The sequence below is a fragment of the Cupressus sempervirens genome, chromosome 4, assembly GCF_028749045.1.
Source record: "Cupressus sempervirens isolate cs-2001-9-10 chromosome 4, ASM2874904v1, whole genome shotgun sequence".
Taxonomy (NCBI): Eukaryota; Viridiplantae; Streptophyta; class Pinopsida; order Cupressales; family Cupressaceae; genus Cupressus; species Cupressus sempervirens.
In genome coordinates, this window is record NC_143121.1 from 745204032 (window position 1) to 745216814 (window position 12783).

Consider the following 12783-nt stretch of genomic DNA (forward strand, 5'->3'; position numbering starts at 1 on the left):
AATGAAGATCATTAACAATAAAAATTTATGTTGGAATAGGTGCAATTTTGGGAATATTTGTGAATCAAACATTAAAATGAAAAATGAGATGGAAAGCTTGAACAAAATAGTCATTGAGAAGGGTATGAATGAAGACTTATATCTGAAGGAGAAATATATAAAAAGGATCATGAGGATATATTGTCAAAGGAAAATAACTCTTTGGTGAGAAAAGTCTAGGGAAACTTGGTTGGAAGTCGAGGATAGAAATACAAAATTCTTTTATAACAATAGTAAAATTTGTAGGAGCCTAAATAGAATAACTAAAATCATGGATATTAATGGTTGTGTAACTAAAGAGACACAACATATAGAAGAGACAACAATTAAATACTATGAAAAGATCTTAAACAATTGGGATGGTTCAAACTTATTTCACCAAAATTAGATTATGGATAATATAATGAAAACTATTTCATAAGAATGAAATAAGGTCCTAAAAACAACACTCACCAAGGATGAAGTTGAAATAGAAGTAAACCAAAAGCAACTAGATAAGGTCCTATTGATGGCTTCCCAACCTTATTTTTTTGGAAATATTGGCACTCCTCAGGAGATGAGGTAGTGGAAGCTCTAGAACATGTTAGAAATTTTGGTAGCCTTATGAAATAAGTTAACAATAACTTTCTCACACTTGTTCCAAATAAATAAAATGGTGAAGCTTTCGAGGATTATAAAACCATCTCATTACACAATACAAGTCATATAATATTCACTAAAATATTGACAAAAAAAATTTGAAAAGTCTGATCCAACATCATCGGTGAGGAACAAATAGGTTTTTTTTTTGACAAATCAATTTATGATGGAGTAGTAATAGAACAAGAAGCTATGCACTCTATCCAATAGAATAATAATCCTAGTATGCTAATCAAACTTGACATTAACAACACCCATGAAAAAGTAGATTGGCAGTTCTTAAGTAAGGTGTTAGAGAAGTTTGGATTTAAAAAACAATGGATCAATCATATTGTACCATCCTAAATTAGAAGCATTTCAATTTAGTGATTTTTTAACTCCTCTTTATTGTCTCTGCATTCACATTTACACTTTGCATACATTTGTTTCAATTTCCCTCTCTCTTTCCAATGTGAACTTGAGGAATAACCTAACATATCTCCCTTGATTTCTCTTTCTTTCTTACGCAAAAATCAAGTTAGGACCTAATATCTATGCTTACTCCTCCCCTCTCTCATTTTAACCTCATTTTCACAATTAAATCATTGTTTCTCACTTATATATTTGATAAGACTCGATGAGAATTGTGCATTTGAGTTTTCAAGGTTCTTGAATCCCAAAAACCACATGAGGTGGGGGACAAGGTTACCTTTTAACTAGCATAAGGGATGAGGTTTTCCCTTACCCTAGGCTCTAAAATGGCCCCCCTAGGCCTATTTCAAATTGTCAACTTTTCTTGCTTAGATATGTCATGTCTTATGGGGTTTCATCTCTAAATCACTACCAAATAATCTCTTTGGTTTCATTTGGAAATTTAAGCATTAATGACATTGCACACGGAGTAGAGAAAAAATTGGTGAACATATTATTTTGACACAAGAGTAATTACAAGGTGGAGACCAAAGGTTTTATGAGTAACCATTGAAGATAATAGGAGCTTGATACCTTCACACAAACATTCAAGACATCACGGAGTTGCAAATTGATTGTGAAGAAGGATAAAGTACTTTAGCCCTTAGGGGCTTCATATAATTTTTATGTTATTTTTGTATTTGTGCTTTATCTCTTCATACTTACACAGTTGCATGCACTCAAACACATGTTGATGCAGGAGCATCTTGGGTTTCCTTATAATCCTGCACTTTTGTTCATTCTGCCAGTTGATGCCGAGTTGCCAATTTTCAGTTGATGTAGAGTTGCCAGTTTCCAGTTGATGTTGAGTTGCCAGTTTCTAATTGATGTCGAGTTGCTAGTTTCTAGTTAATGCCAAGTTGTCAGTTTCTAGTTGATGTCGAGTTGCCAGTTTCTAGTGTATGTTAAGTGACTCTTCATGTGCTGAGTTACCCAGGGAATGTCGAGTTTCAGCATTTGGATGTGATCTCTTTGAGCCAACTTGTGGGATTTATTTTGATCATGACATTTATGTTAAGATATTTTCTTGGGATGTGTCCAGACCGTTATTAGGTTGGCTTTCCTCTTATGTAATGTTCTAGAATAATCTGTAAGTTGTTTTGGAAAGTATAAATAGGGTGTTTAGGCTTAGAGTTAAGGTATATTTTAGAGAGTTTAGAAAGGGAGTGCATAGGTGTTTATAAATGCGAAATTAAAGCTAGATCATAGATCAGGAAGTTGTATTTTGTATTTGTTCATAACCCAGAAGACCTTACAGCTGGGCATGTATGAAGATGTTTTAATGAATCAATAAAAGTATTTCTCTCTTCTTCCTCCTTTGGTTGTTGTTCTATGTGTTTACTTCAGTTGTGTTAACTCTTGTAAGATGGTTTGGATAGCTAGGTGAGCCTTTGGCCCTAGTTATTCACCTTCTGCCTGCATCAATATTTCTCTCTTCTTCGTCCTTTGGTTGTTGTTCTCTGTGTTTGCTTCCATTGTGTTAACTCTTGCAAGGTGGTTTGGATAGTTGGGTGAGCCTTTGGCCCTAATTATTCACCCTTTGCCTGTGTCACATGTTGATTGCCTTTCCATGTCAGGGCTACACTCTAGAGAGTTAGATCTTTACATTTTTACATTACATTACATATCCCTTAGCATTATATAGCCATGCTCTATATTCATGAATAATGCACACATTAAATTACACTTAACAAGTACTTAAGGAGGTAGAAATCAACAAAATGGAGGGTTGGATAAGGCAAACCCCTATATAGCCATCCACACATACACATTTTTCATGTCAACAAGATCTAGAATACAGGTTTAAATAGAGATATTAGGACCATATTTTGAGGACTTTGTTAGAAGTCTTAATTGGACACCAAGACACTATTGGGGGGGGGGAGGTGAATCTATTGGAAAACTAAGGAGTGACTAAGAGGGGAGAGGTGAATTAGTTACCACACAAATAATTCCAAGCCCCTTGGATGTCGATACAAACTTCTCATTTAATAAACCAAATCCTTGCTCTACTTGGTTAAAAATAGATATTAATTGTAACTCCATTAACAAAACAGTCTTAAGGTATTAATGTGTATTAACCTCTAGTGACTGATTTGCAGAAACATAAAGCATTAAGCAAATAGCATGAACCCACGAGACACCAAGATTTAACATGGAAACCCAATTTGGGAAAACCACCAATGCAACTAGTTACAACTTTTCACTCTTCTGAAGTGAGCCCTGTTAGGAGCCAACCCTGTTACAGACTACAAAACACATGGTCAAGTGTGACCCTGTTAGAGAATTTGAATCACCCTATTAGGAATGGCCTTCTTAGAGGTCTTCAAACACTTCAATAAGAAATGCCACCTTATTAGAGGATTTACAAAATGACTATTAAGCCAACTCTATTAAGAGATTTTTTCAATGCTACAATTATTAGAGAGTAACAATGATTGACCTAATTATTGAAGCAACTAACTTTGCAGATTTAGATCATTGTTCTGGTTTAACCTCTTGATCCTTCCTGATCAAAATATTTTGCACCTCGGTCTTCTAACTCAAATGCTCTATCCTTAATTGGATATCCTTTTCATATCACATATTTTACATTGTTCCCAATTGCTTAATCTAACCCACAACTTGATCTTGCATATATATGATATTCAATGTCAATTCGAATTGAATATCCTTCCATACAAACATTTAACATCCATTTGCTCAACTTCTATTAACTAATTAACAAAATTATTTTGCTAACAGTCGATTAACACTGGACTAATCACTCAATTAATACAAAACTTACTTCGTTGACTGATCAAACTTGGTTAACACTAACTACTCTTCATTGACCAACCAAGCTTAGTTAACACTAACTTCTGCTTGAATGATACTGAAATCTCCTTTAGTGCCTGATTGTGCTTGGTTTGCACTGTGATCGATTAAAGCTTGACGTTTTTGTAACATTAATGATAATATACAATTGAATAATTATTTTCAACAATCTCCCTCTTTGACATTGATGGAAACACAACATGTCATTATGCAAAGAAAATTTAGAGCAACAAAATGATTTATAATATTTTATAATATCCTTACTTTCATTGTGATTCTTCATCCATGAGAACTCCCTCTAAGATTCTCCCTATGTCATCTATATTCAAATTTTGTCTTATCAATATCTCCCTCTTGCTCTTATACAAATCTCTCCCTCTCATTCCTTTCTTTGACATGGCATTAATCTCTCCCTCTTTGACATCAAATGCCAAAGGCTTCATATAATGAAATTGCAATGTACTTAATGTACTAATTCATGTGCAATGTGCTCTGACAACCTTGCTTTGACTTGATAATTCTTCAACAAAGCTCGATTGATGCATCACTAATATGTACCCTGGTGAGCATCAGATAGAGGAATGGCCCCTAGCTTATCTCTCATATACAAAAATGCATCCATAGGTAATGGATTGGTGAATATGTTTGCAACTTGTTCCTTGGTGTTCACATATTCCAATCTTACCTCTTTATCTTGAACTAATTCCCTCAAAAAATGATACTTGATTGCAATGTGTTTTGTCTTGGTGTGCATCATTGGGTTCTTCGATACAGTGATTGCACTAGTGTTATCACAATATACAACCATTGGTTCCTTGATTTCGTCCTTCATTCCTAACAATAGTTTCTTGATCCATATTATGTTAGAACAATTAACTATTGCAACAACATATTATACCTTTGTTGTAGACTAAGAGATGCAATTTTGCTTCTTGCTTATCCACGACTCTAACCTCTTTCCAAGAATGAATGCTCCTCCTCTGGTGTTTTTTCTGTCATCAATGTTTCCAACCAAATCTCCTTCAGTAAAGGATTTTAACTCAAATTTTCCTCTTTTCTTGTACCATAAACCGTAGTCTCTAGTACCTTTCAAACATCTCATAATTCTTTTGACTGCCATCATATGATTTTCTTTAGGATTTGCAAAAAATCTTGTAACTATACTAACTACTAAGGCAATATCAGGCCTTATGTGTACCACATACTAAAGTTTCCTAATCATGGATCTGTAAGTAGTTTGATTTACCTCTTTTGAATCATTATTCTTGGACAATTTATGCCTAGTAGACATAGGTGTTCCAACTGGTTTGGAATCTTCCATTCCAAAGGTCTTCAATATTTCTTTGGTGTATTTCAACTGAGTGATGTAGATGTCATCCTTCATTTGATGAACTCATAAAACAACAAATAATTTTATCCCTCCAAACGTTTACATTTCAATTTCTTTCCTCGTTTCTTCAAAGAATGATATACATAAGTCATCATGTCTTGTAAATAAATCATCATCCACAAATATTTTTGCTATCAATATCTTGTTATGTGGTCCTTCTTTGATATACATACCACTATTATCAATTGTTCTTTGAAAACTAATTCTTACCAAATATCCATGTAGTCTTTCATACCATGCTTTAGGAGCTTATTTCATACCATATAAAGCTTTATGCAGTTTGCAATCCACGTCTATTTTGTTTGGATCAATGAAACCTTCAAGCTGTTTAACATAGACTTTATTTCTCCAAAATTCCATTCAAGAAAGCTAATTTTACATCCATCTAATACACTTTGAATCCTTTATGTGCAAAATATCAAGTAGTGTTCTGACTCCTTCAAGTCTTGCATTGAGAGCAAATGCTTCTCCATAGTCAATACCTTCTTCTTGAGCATATCCTTTACAAACTAGCCTTGCCTTGTTCCTTGATACTTCACCTTTTTCATTCAATTTTCTTCTAAAAATCAACTTTGTACTAATTACATTATTATCCTTGGGTCTAGGAATAAGAGCCCGGGTATTATTCCTTTCAATTTTCTCAATTTCTCCACTCATCGCCTCTATCCAACTTTCATTATTCAAAGTATCTTTTATACATCTAGGCTCAAATTCACCGAGGAAATATGTACCTTCTAGTTTGTTCTTTGTCAACATGCTTCTTGTCTAATCTCCAATTATTTGTTTAGGTGCATGATGTCTTCTGGCATATTTAGCGAGTATGGGTTTCTTCCTTCTAGATTATGGACTTGTTTCACTCAATTCACCATATTCAATGACTCTATGATCTTCTATTCTTTGCTCAGGTTTAACTATCTAAGACTCGATTCCCTCTATTTATGACTTGAGTTCCTCTATTTGTGATTTGGTTTGAATTATATTTTGCTCGGGTTGCACTAGTTGAAACTTAGTTTGAACTACACACTTAGGTGACTCGGGTGGTACAACCTATTGTTGCCAAATCACACTTGCTTGTAACTTGGTTAAAATCTCAGGCTCATAGTAAAAAAAGTTTCAGTAGTTCTTAGGTTCCTTGTTGCTTTGTTCTTTACTCTTTTCTACAAACTCATCAATCTTCACATATACACTTTCTATAACTTTGCGAGTATCAAGATTCAGACATTTATATGCTTTGCTCTTGTTGGAGTAGCCTAGGGATATGCCTTTATCACTTTTTGCATCAAACTTTCCTTTCGTTGCCTCTTTCAAGATACAACATTTGCTTCCAAATACTTTGAAATAACAAATACTAGGTTTATAGCCACACCATAATTCATAAGGTGTTTGATTTGCACCTTTTTTCAATTAAATTTGATGCAGTGTATGAATTGTTGTGCTAATTGTTTTTTTCCTATATTTGGTTACAACATTTTTCTTAATCATCAGTGATTTAATTCCTTCTTTCTACTATGTCATTTTGCTAAGGTGTACCAGGTGCAGATACTTGTCTTTTGATCCTTCTTTCATTACATAACTTATTGAATTCATTAGAGATGAATTCACCTCCTCTATCTGATCTCAGGCATTTTAGATTCTTTCTTATTTCTTTTTCAACTCTAGTCAAATACCACTTTAACTTTTGAAAAGCTTCAGATTTGCCTTTTAGAAATATCGTTGTCATCATCCTAGAATAATCATCAACAAAAAAATGAAATATTTGTCTCCATAGTAGCTCTCTATACCTATTGGTCCACAAAGATCTATATGAACTAGTTCCAAGACTTCTTCTATATAATAATTGTTACTTTTGAAACTACTTTTTCCCATTTTTCCAATTTGACATTTTTGTGTACATGGCCATATCAGGTTTCCTCAAATTTGAAATACCTCTTACTCTTTTATTTTTTCTTATGGTAATCAGGTTTTCAAAGTTTACATGACATGTTCTTTTATGCCATATCCATCTTTCCTCTACTTGTGCCAAAAAATGTGAACTTCTAGTCAGATATAGATAGAATAGATTACCTTTAGTCTTATTGTCAGTCCCAACTAGGTTTCCTTTTCCATCCAACATATTGGCTTTCCCAGACATGAAGTATACCTTTTATCCAATGTTGTTCAATTGTGCACACATTCTTTTATGCCATACCCATCTTTCCTCTACTTGTGCCAAAAAGCATGAATTTCTAGTAAGATATAGATAGACTAGATTACCTCTAGTCTTATTGCTAGACCCAACTAGGTTTCCTTCGGCATCCAACACCTTGGATTTCCCATTCATGAATTATACCTTGTATCCAATGTTGTTCAGTTGTCCCACACTTAGAAGATTATGCCTTAGTCCTTCAACCTAGTAGGCATTGTCATATTTTATTCCTTTAGTTGATGCAATGCATCTTTTTCCTTTCCCATAGCATGGTTCATTATTTATGAATCTAACACTTTTGCCATCATAATGTTCCAAGTCTTGAAACTTAGTTTTGTAACTAATCATGTGATGGGAACTACCACTATCTATTATCCAAGTGTCATTCTTGTTAACATCAGAAATAAGTGCCACCTTCTGATTTTCCTCATTATCTAATCCATTCTTAATAGCAATGTAACAAGATTCCTTACCTTTGTCTTTGTAGTCCTTGTAGCTCTTGAAGTCTTTCTTGCCTTTAAACTTATTGTATTTTTTTGTCATTTTTTTTTCTTTATTTGGACACCTTGCAATAATGTGACCAACCTCTTGTTGGAAATATAGATGAAGTAACTAAGAGGGGAGGGGTGAATCAGTTACCACAAAAATCAATTCCAAAATCTCTTAGATGTCTTTACATATTGTTGATACTCAGTAAATAGTGTAGGAAAACTGTAACTCGGTAGATTAATTAATTACTGTTTATCTAGCATTCATAGTCATTAATATGCTTGCAAAGATTAAAATAAATGAACACAAGAGATACTAGATTTAACGTGAAAACCCAATATGGGAAAAACTACCAAGTAACTAGTCACCAATTTTCACTCTTTTGAAGTGAACCCTGTTAGGAGCCAACCTTGTTAAAGGTTACAAAACACACTATTAGGTGTGACCTTGTTAGAGGATTTAATCACCCTATTAAGAGTGGCCTGGTTAGAGGTCTTGAGAACAATTCAACTGAATTGTCACCTTGTTAGAGGATTTATAAAATGGTTGTTAAACCAAATCTGTTAAGAGATTCTAGATTCACTGTTACAATGATTAGAAAGCAACAATGAGGTGACCTGAATGATATGCAACTTATCTTTTGCTGATTACAGATCTCTGTTTTGCTTTTACTGGATCCTAGCTGATCGAATACAACTTTGCATTTCTTTCAAGATATCTAATCCTTCATTAGAGTTCGCTCAATTCGCTTATTCCATCCTTATCCATATGCTCACTTTTTCACTCACACACTAATTCACAACTTGAACATCTATATATATACCTTTCAGATTATCAAGTCGGCTTAAATATAGGTTCCAATAACAAAAGAATCATTACATCAGTCGACCGCATGAAGCAATTTAAACTTAATACCAAAATAGTAAAATCCTTTGCTGACCGACCAAGCTCGATAACCACTGCTCCAGAATGGTTTTCTAGTGTTAACCAAGTGAAGCTCGGTAAACACTGCAAACCTTGCAAAAATCCTTTGGAGACTGAGTGAGCTCGGTTAACACTGACCTTCCTTTGCTGACCATGTGAGCTCAGTAGACATTAACTTTCTTTTGTTAACCTTGGGAGCTTGGTAGACATTAGCTTTCCTTCGTTAGCCTTGGGAGCTTGGTAGACATTAACTTTCCTTCATTAACCTTAGGAGCTCGGCAGACATTAACTTTCCTTCGTTAACCTTGGGAGCTCAGTAGATATTAACTTTCCTTCATTAACCTTGCAAGCTCAGTAAACACTAACTTTTGCTACAAAATCCTTTGATGCCCGAGTGAGCTCAATAAACATTAAATTTTCTTTGTTAAGTTCAGGAATGTTTGGTAGACACTGTAAATTGCTTTGCAGATCATCTGAGCTTGGTAGACTCTGTCTGATGACTGATATGACATTTATGTAACATCAAAGACAATACACAATACACAATTGTATCCAACAATCTCCCTCTTTGGCATTGATGGCAACACTCATAGCAGAATAAAATTTGAAAACAAGTCTAACAAGCCTTTTGCTGTTCGAACAACTTTCTTTATTAGATAGAAAACTCTCACTCTTTCAGTAATCTCCTTCTGTGAGGGATATCATAACAAACTTCTTCCTTAAAAACAAATTTTAGAAAGATATGACAGTAAAACTTTCCCTCTTTGACAACACATGCCAAAGACAACACTACTCAAATGATTTTAATGTACCTTTAGTACTGGTTCATATGCAATATTTCTTGATTATGCTGCATCAATTGATAGATTTTCAACTTGGTATGTGTTGATTCACCACTAAAACTTTGTTTTAGTGAACTTTAGATAGGGGAGTGACCCCTAACTTACTTCTTAGATACAAGAATGCATCCTTAGGTAATGGCTTTGTGAATATGTCAGCAATTTGTTCCTTTGTATGAACATATTCCAATCTGATCTCCTTGTCTTGCACCAATTCTCTGACAAAATGATATTTTATTGCAATATGCTTGGTTTTGGAATGCATCATCGGATTCTTAGATATATTTATTGCACTTGTATTATCACAGAACATAACAACTGGTTCTTTGATTTCCACCTTCATGCCTTCCAACAACTGTTTAAACTAAACAATATTAGAACAGTTTACTGCAACAGCAACATACTCTGCCTCTGATGTAGATTGGGATGTGCAATTCTGCTTTTTGCTTGTCCAAGAAACCAACCCTTTTCCAAAAAAGAATGCTCCTCCACTTGTAATTTTTTTGTCATCAATGTTTCCTGCCCAATCAGCATCAATAAACATTTTCAAATCCAAATTACCTCCAAATTTGTACCATAAACCATAATCTTCAGTTCCTTTCAAATATCTCATTATTCTTTTAATTGCCATCATGTGATTTTCTCTTGGTTTTGCTGAAAATCTTGCTACAATACCAACTGCAAGGGCAATATCTGGCCTAGTATGAACTACATACTGCAACTTTCCAATCATAGATCTATACAGTGTTTGATCCACTTCTTTTGATTCATCTTCCTTGGTAAGTTTTAATCTAGTACACATAGGAGTCCCAACTGGTTTACAATCTTCCATACCAAACTTTTTCAATATCTCCTTGATGTATTTTGATTGAGTGATGTAGATGCCATTTTATTCTGCTAAATTTGAAGACCAACAAAGAATTTGATTTCACCAAACATAGACATTTCAAATTCCTTGTTCATTTGCTCTAAAAATTCTTTGCAAAGATCATCATTTCCTATGAAAATAGTATCATCTACAAATATTTCTGCCAAAACAATCTTATTCTCTGGTCCTTCCTTTATATACAAACTACTATTATCATTAGTTCTTTGAAAACCAATATGAATAAGACAGTTATGCAATCTTTCATACCATGCTCTAGGGGCTTGTTTCAGACCATACAATGCCTTGTGTAATTTGCAGACCATGTTCCTTTTATTTGGATCAACAAAACCTTCAAGTTGTTCAATGTAGACCTCTTCATCTAGTATGCCATTGAGGAATGCTGACTTGACATCCATTTGATAAACTTTGAATCCTTTGTGAGCAACATATGCAAGTAAGGTTCTGACTCCTTTCAATCTTGCAACAGGAGCAAAAGTTTCTCCATAGTCTATTCCTTCTTCTTGAGCATATCCTTTGCATACTAGTCTAACTTTGTTTCTTGATACCTTACCATCTTCATCCAACTTGTTTCTGAATACCCACTTGGTTCCACTCACATTTTTATCTTTAGGTCTGGATACAAGAGTCCATGTCTTGTTTTTCTCTGTCTGTTCTATTTCTTCATTCATAGCTTCAATCAAACTATCATTTTCCAATGCATCATTGATATTTCTAGATTCAAAATCAGCAAGTAAACAAGCACCTTTCAACTTACTTCTTGTCATGGTTCCTTCAGATTTGTTTCTAATGATCTGATCTGCTGAATGACGTCTCCTAACATATTTTGCTAATACAAGTTCCTTGCCTTTTGAAAGAATTTCATTGTTATCTTCTTGCATTTCAACTTCAGGTTTTGGCTCGATAGATATTGGCTCGGGTCCTTCAGACTCGGTAGACACTTGCCTGATAGTATCTGAATGTAACTCAGGTTGCTGTAGCTCGGTTTGAACTACCTGTAACTCAATTACTGATGACTCGAGAGTAGAGGATTCCTGATTGACTGGTACTGTATCAGGTTCAGTGAAAACAAACCTTCTATAGTCTTCTGGTTTCCTTTTGCTTTCTTCTTCAATCCTTTCTGCAAACTCATCAACTTTCACATGTGCACTTTCTATGACTTTGTAAGTAGACAGGTTCAAACATCTATATGCTTTACTTTTGCAAGAGTATCCCAAAAATATTCTTTCATCACCTTTTACATCAAATTTTCCTTTTCTAGATTCTTTCATAATGTAACATTTACTTCCAAATACTTTTAGATAACTTACATTAGGTTTGTAGCCATACCATAGCTCATAGGGAGTTTTAAATGAGTCTTTCTTAAGCTGTACCCGATTCAAGGTATGAACTGCAGTGCTGATAGCTTCTTTCCAGTATTTGATAGCAATGTTCTTTTCAATCATTAGGGTTCTTGCACAATTCATGATAGATCTATTCCTCCTTTTAGCTATTCCATTTTGTTCAGGAGTTCCAGGGGCTGATACTTGTCTTTTGATTCCTCTTTCAATGCAAAAGTTATTGAACTCATGTGAAATGAATTCTCCTCCTCTGTCTAACCTCAAGCATTTCAATCTTTTTCCTGTTTTATTTTCTACTTTGGCCAAGTACCATTTGAATTTCTCAAATGCTTCTGATTTGTTCCTTAAATACATAACAATCATCATTCTTGAGTAATCATCAACAAAAAGAATGAAGAACTTTTCTCTAGTATAGCTTTCAATTCCAATGGGTCCACACAAATCAACATGCACAATTTCTAATATATCTTCAGACTGATAGTTTTTACTTTTAAAACTAGTCTTTCCCAATTTACCAATCTGACAATTCTTGCATAGTTCGACCTCAGGTTTCTTTATGTTAGGAATGCCTCTTACTTTCTTGAATTTGCTTATCTTTACCAAGTTATCAAAATTGACATGACACAACCTTTTATGCCATAAACAACTTTCTTCAAATTGAGCAATAAAACATGAGCATTCACCAAGTTCAAGATAAAATAAGTTAACTTTTGTTTGAGTGCCTGATCCAATCATTTTTCCTTTGCCATCCAGTAGTCTTGCTTTTCCATGCATGAATTCTACTT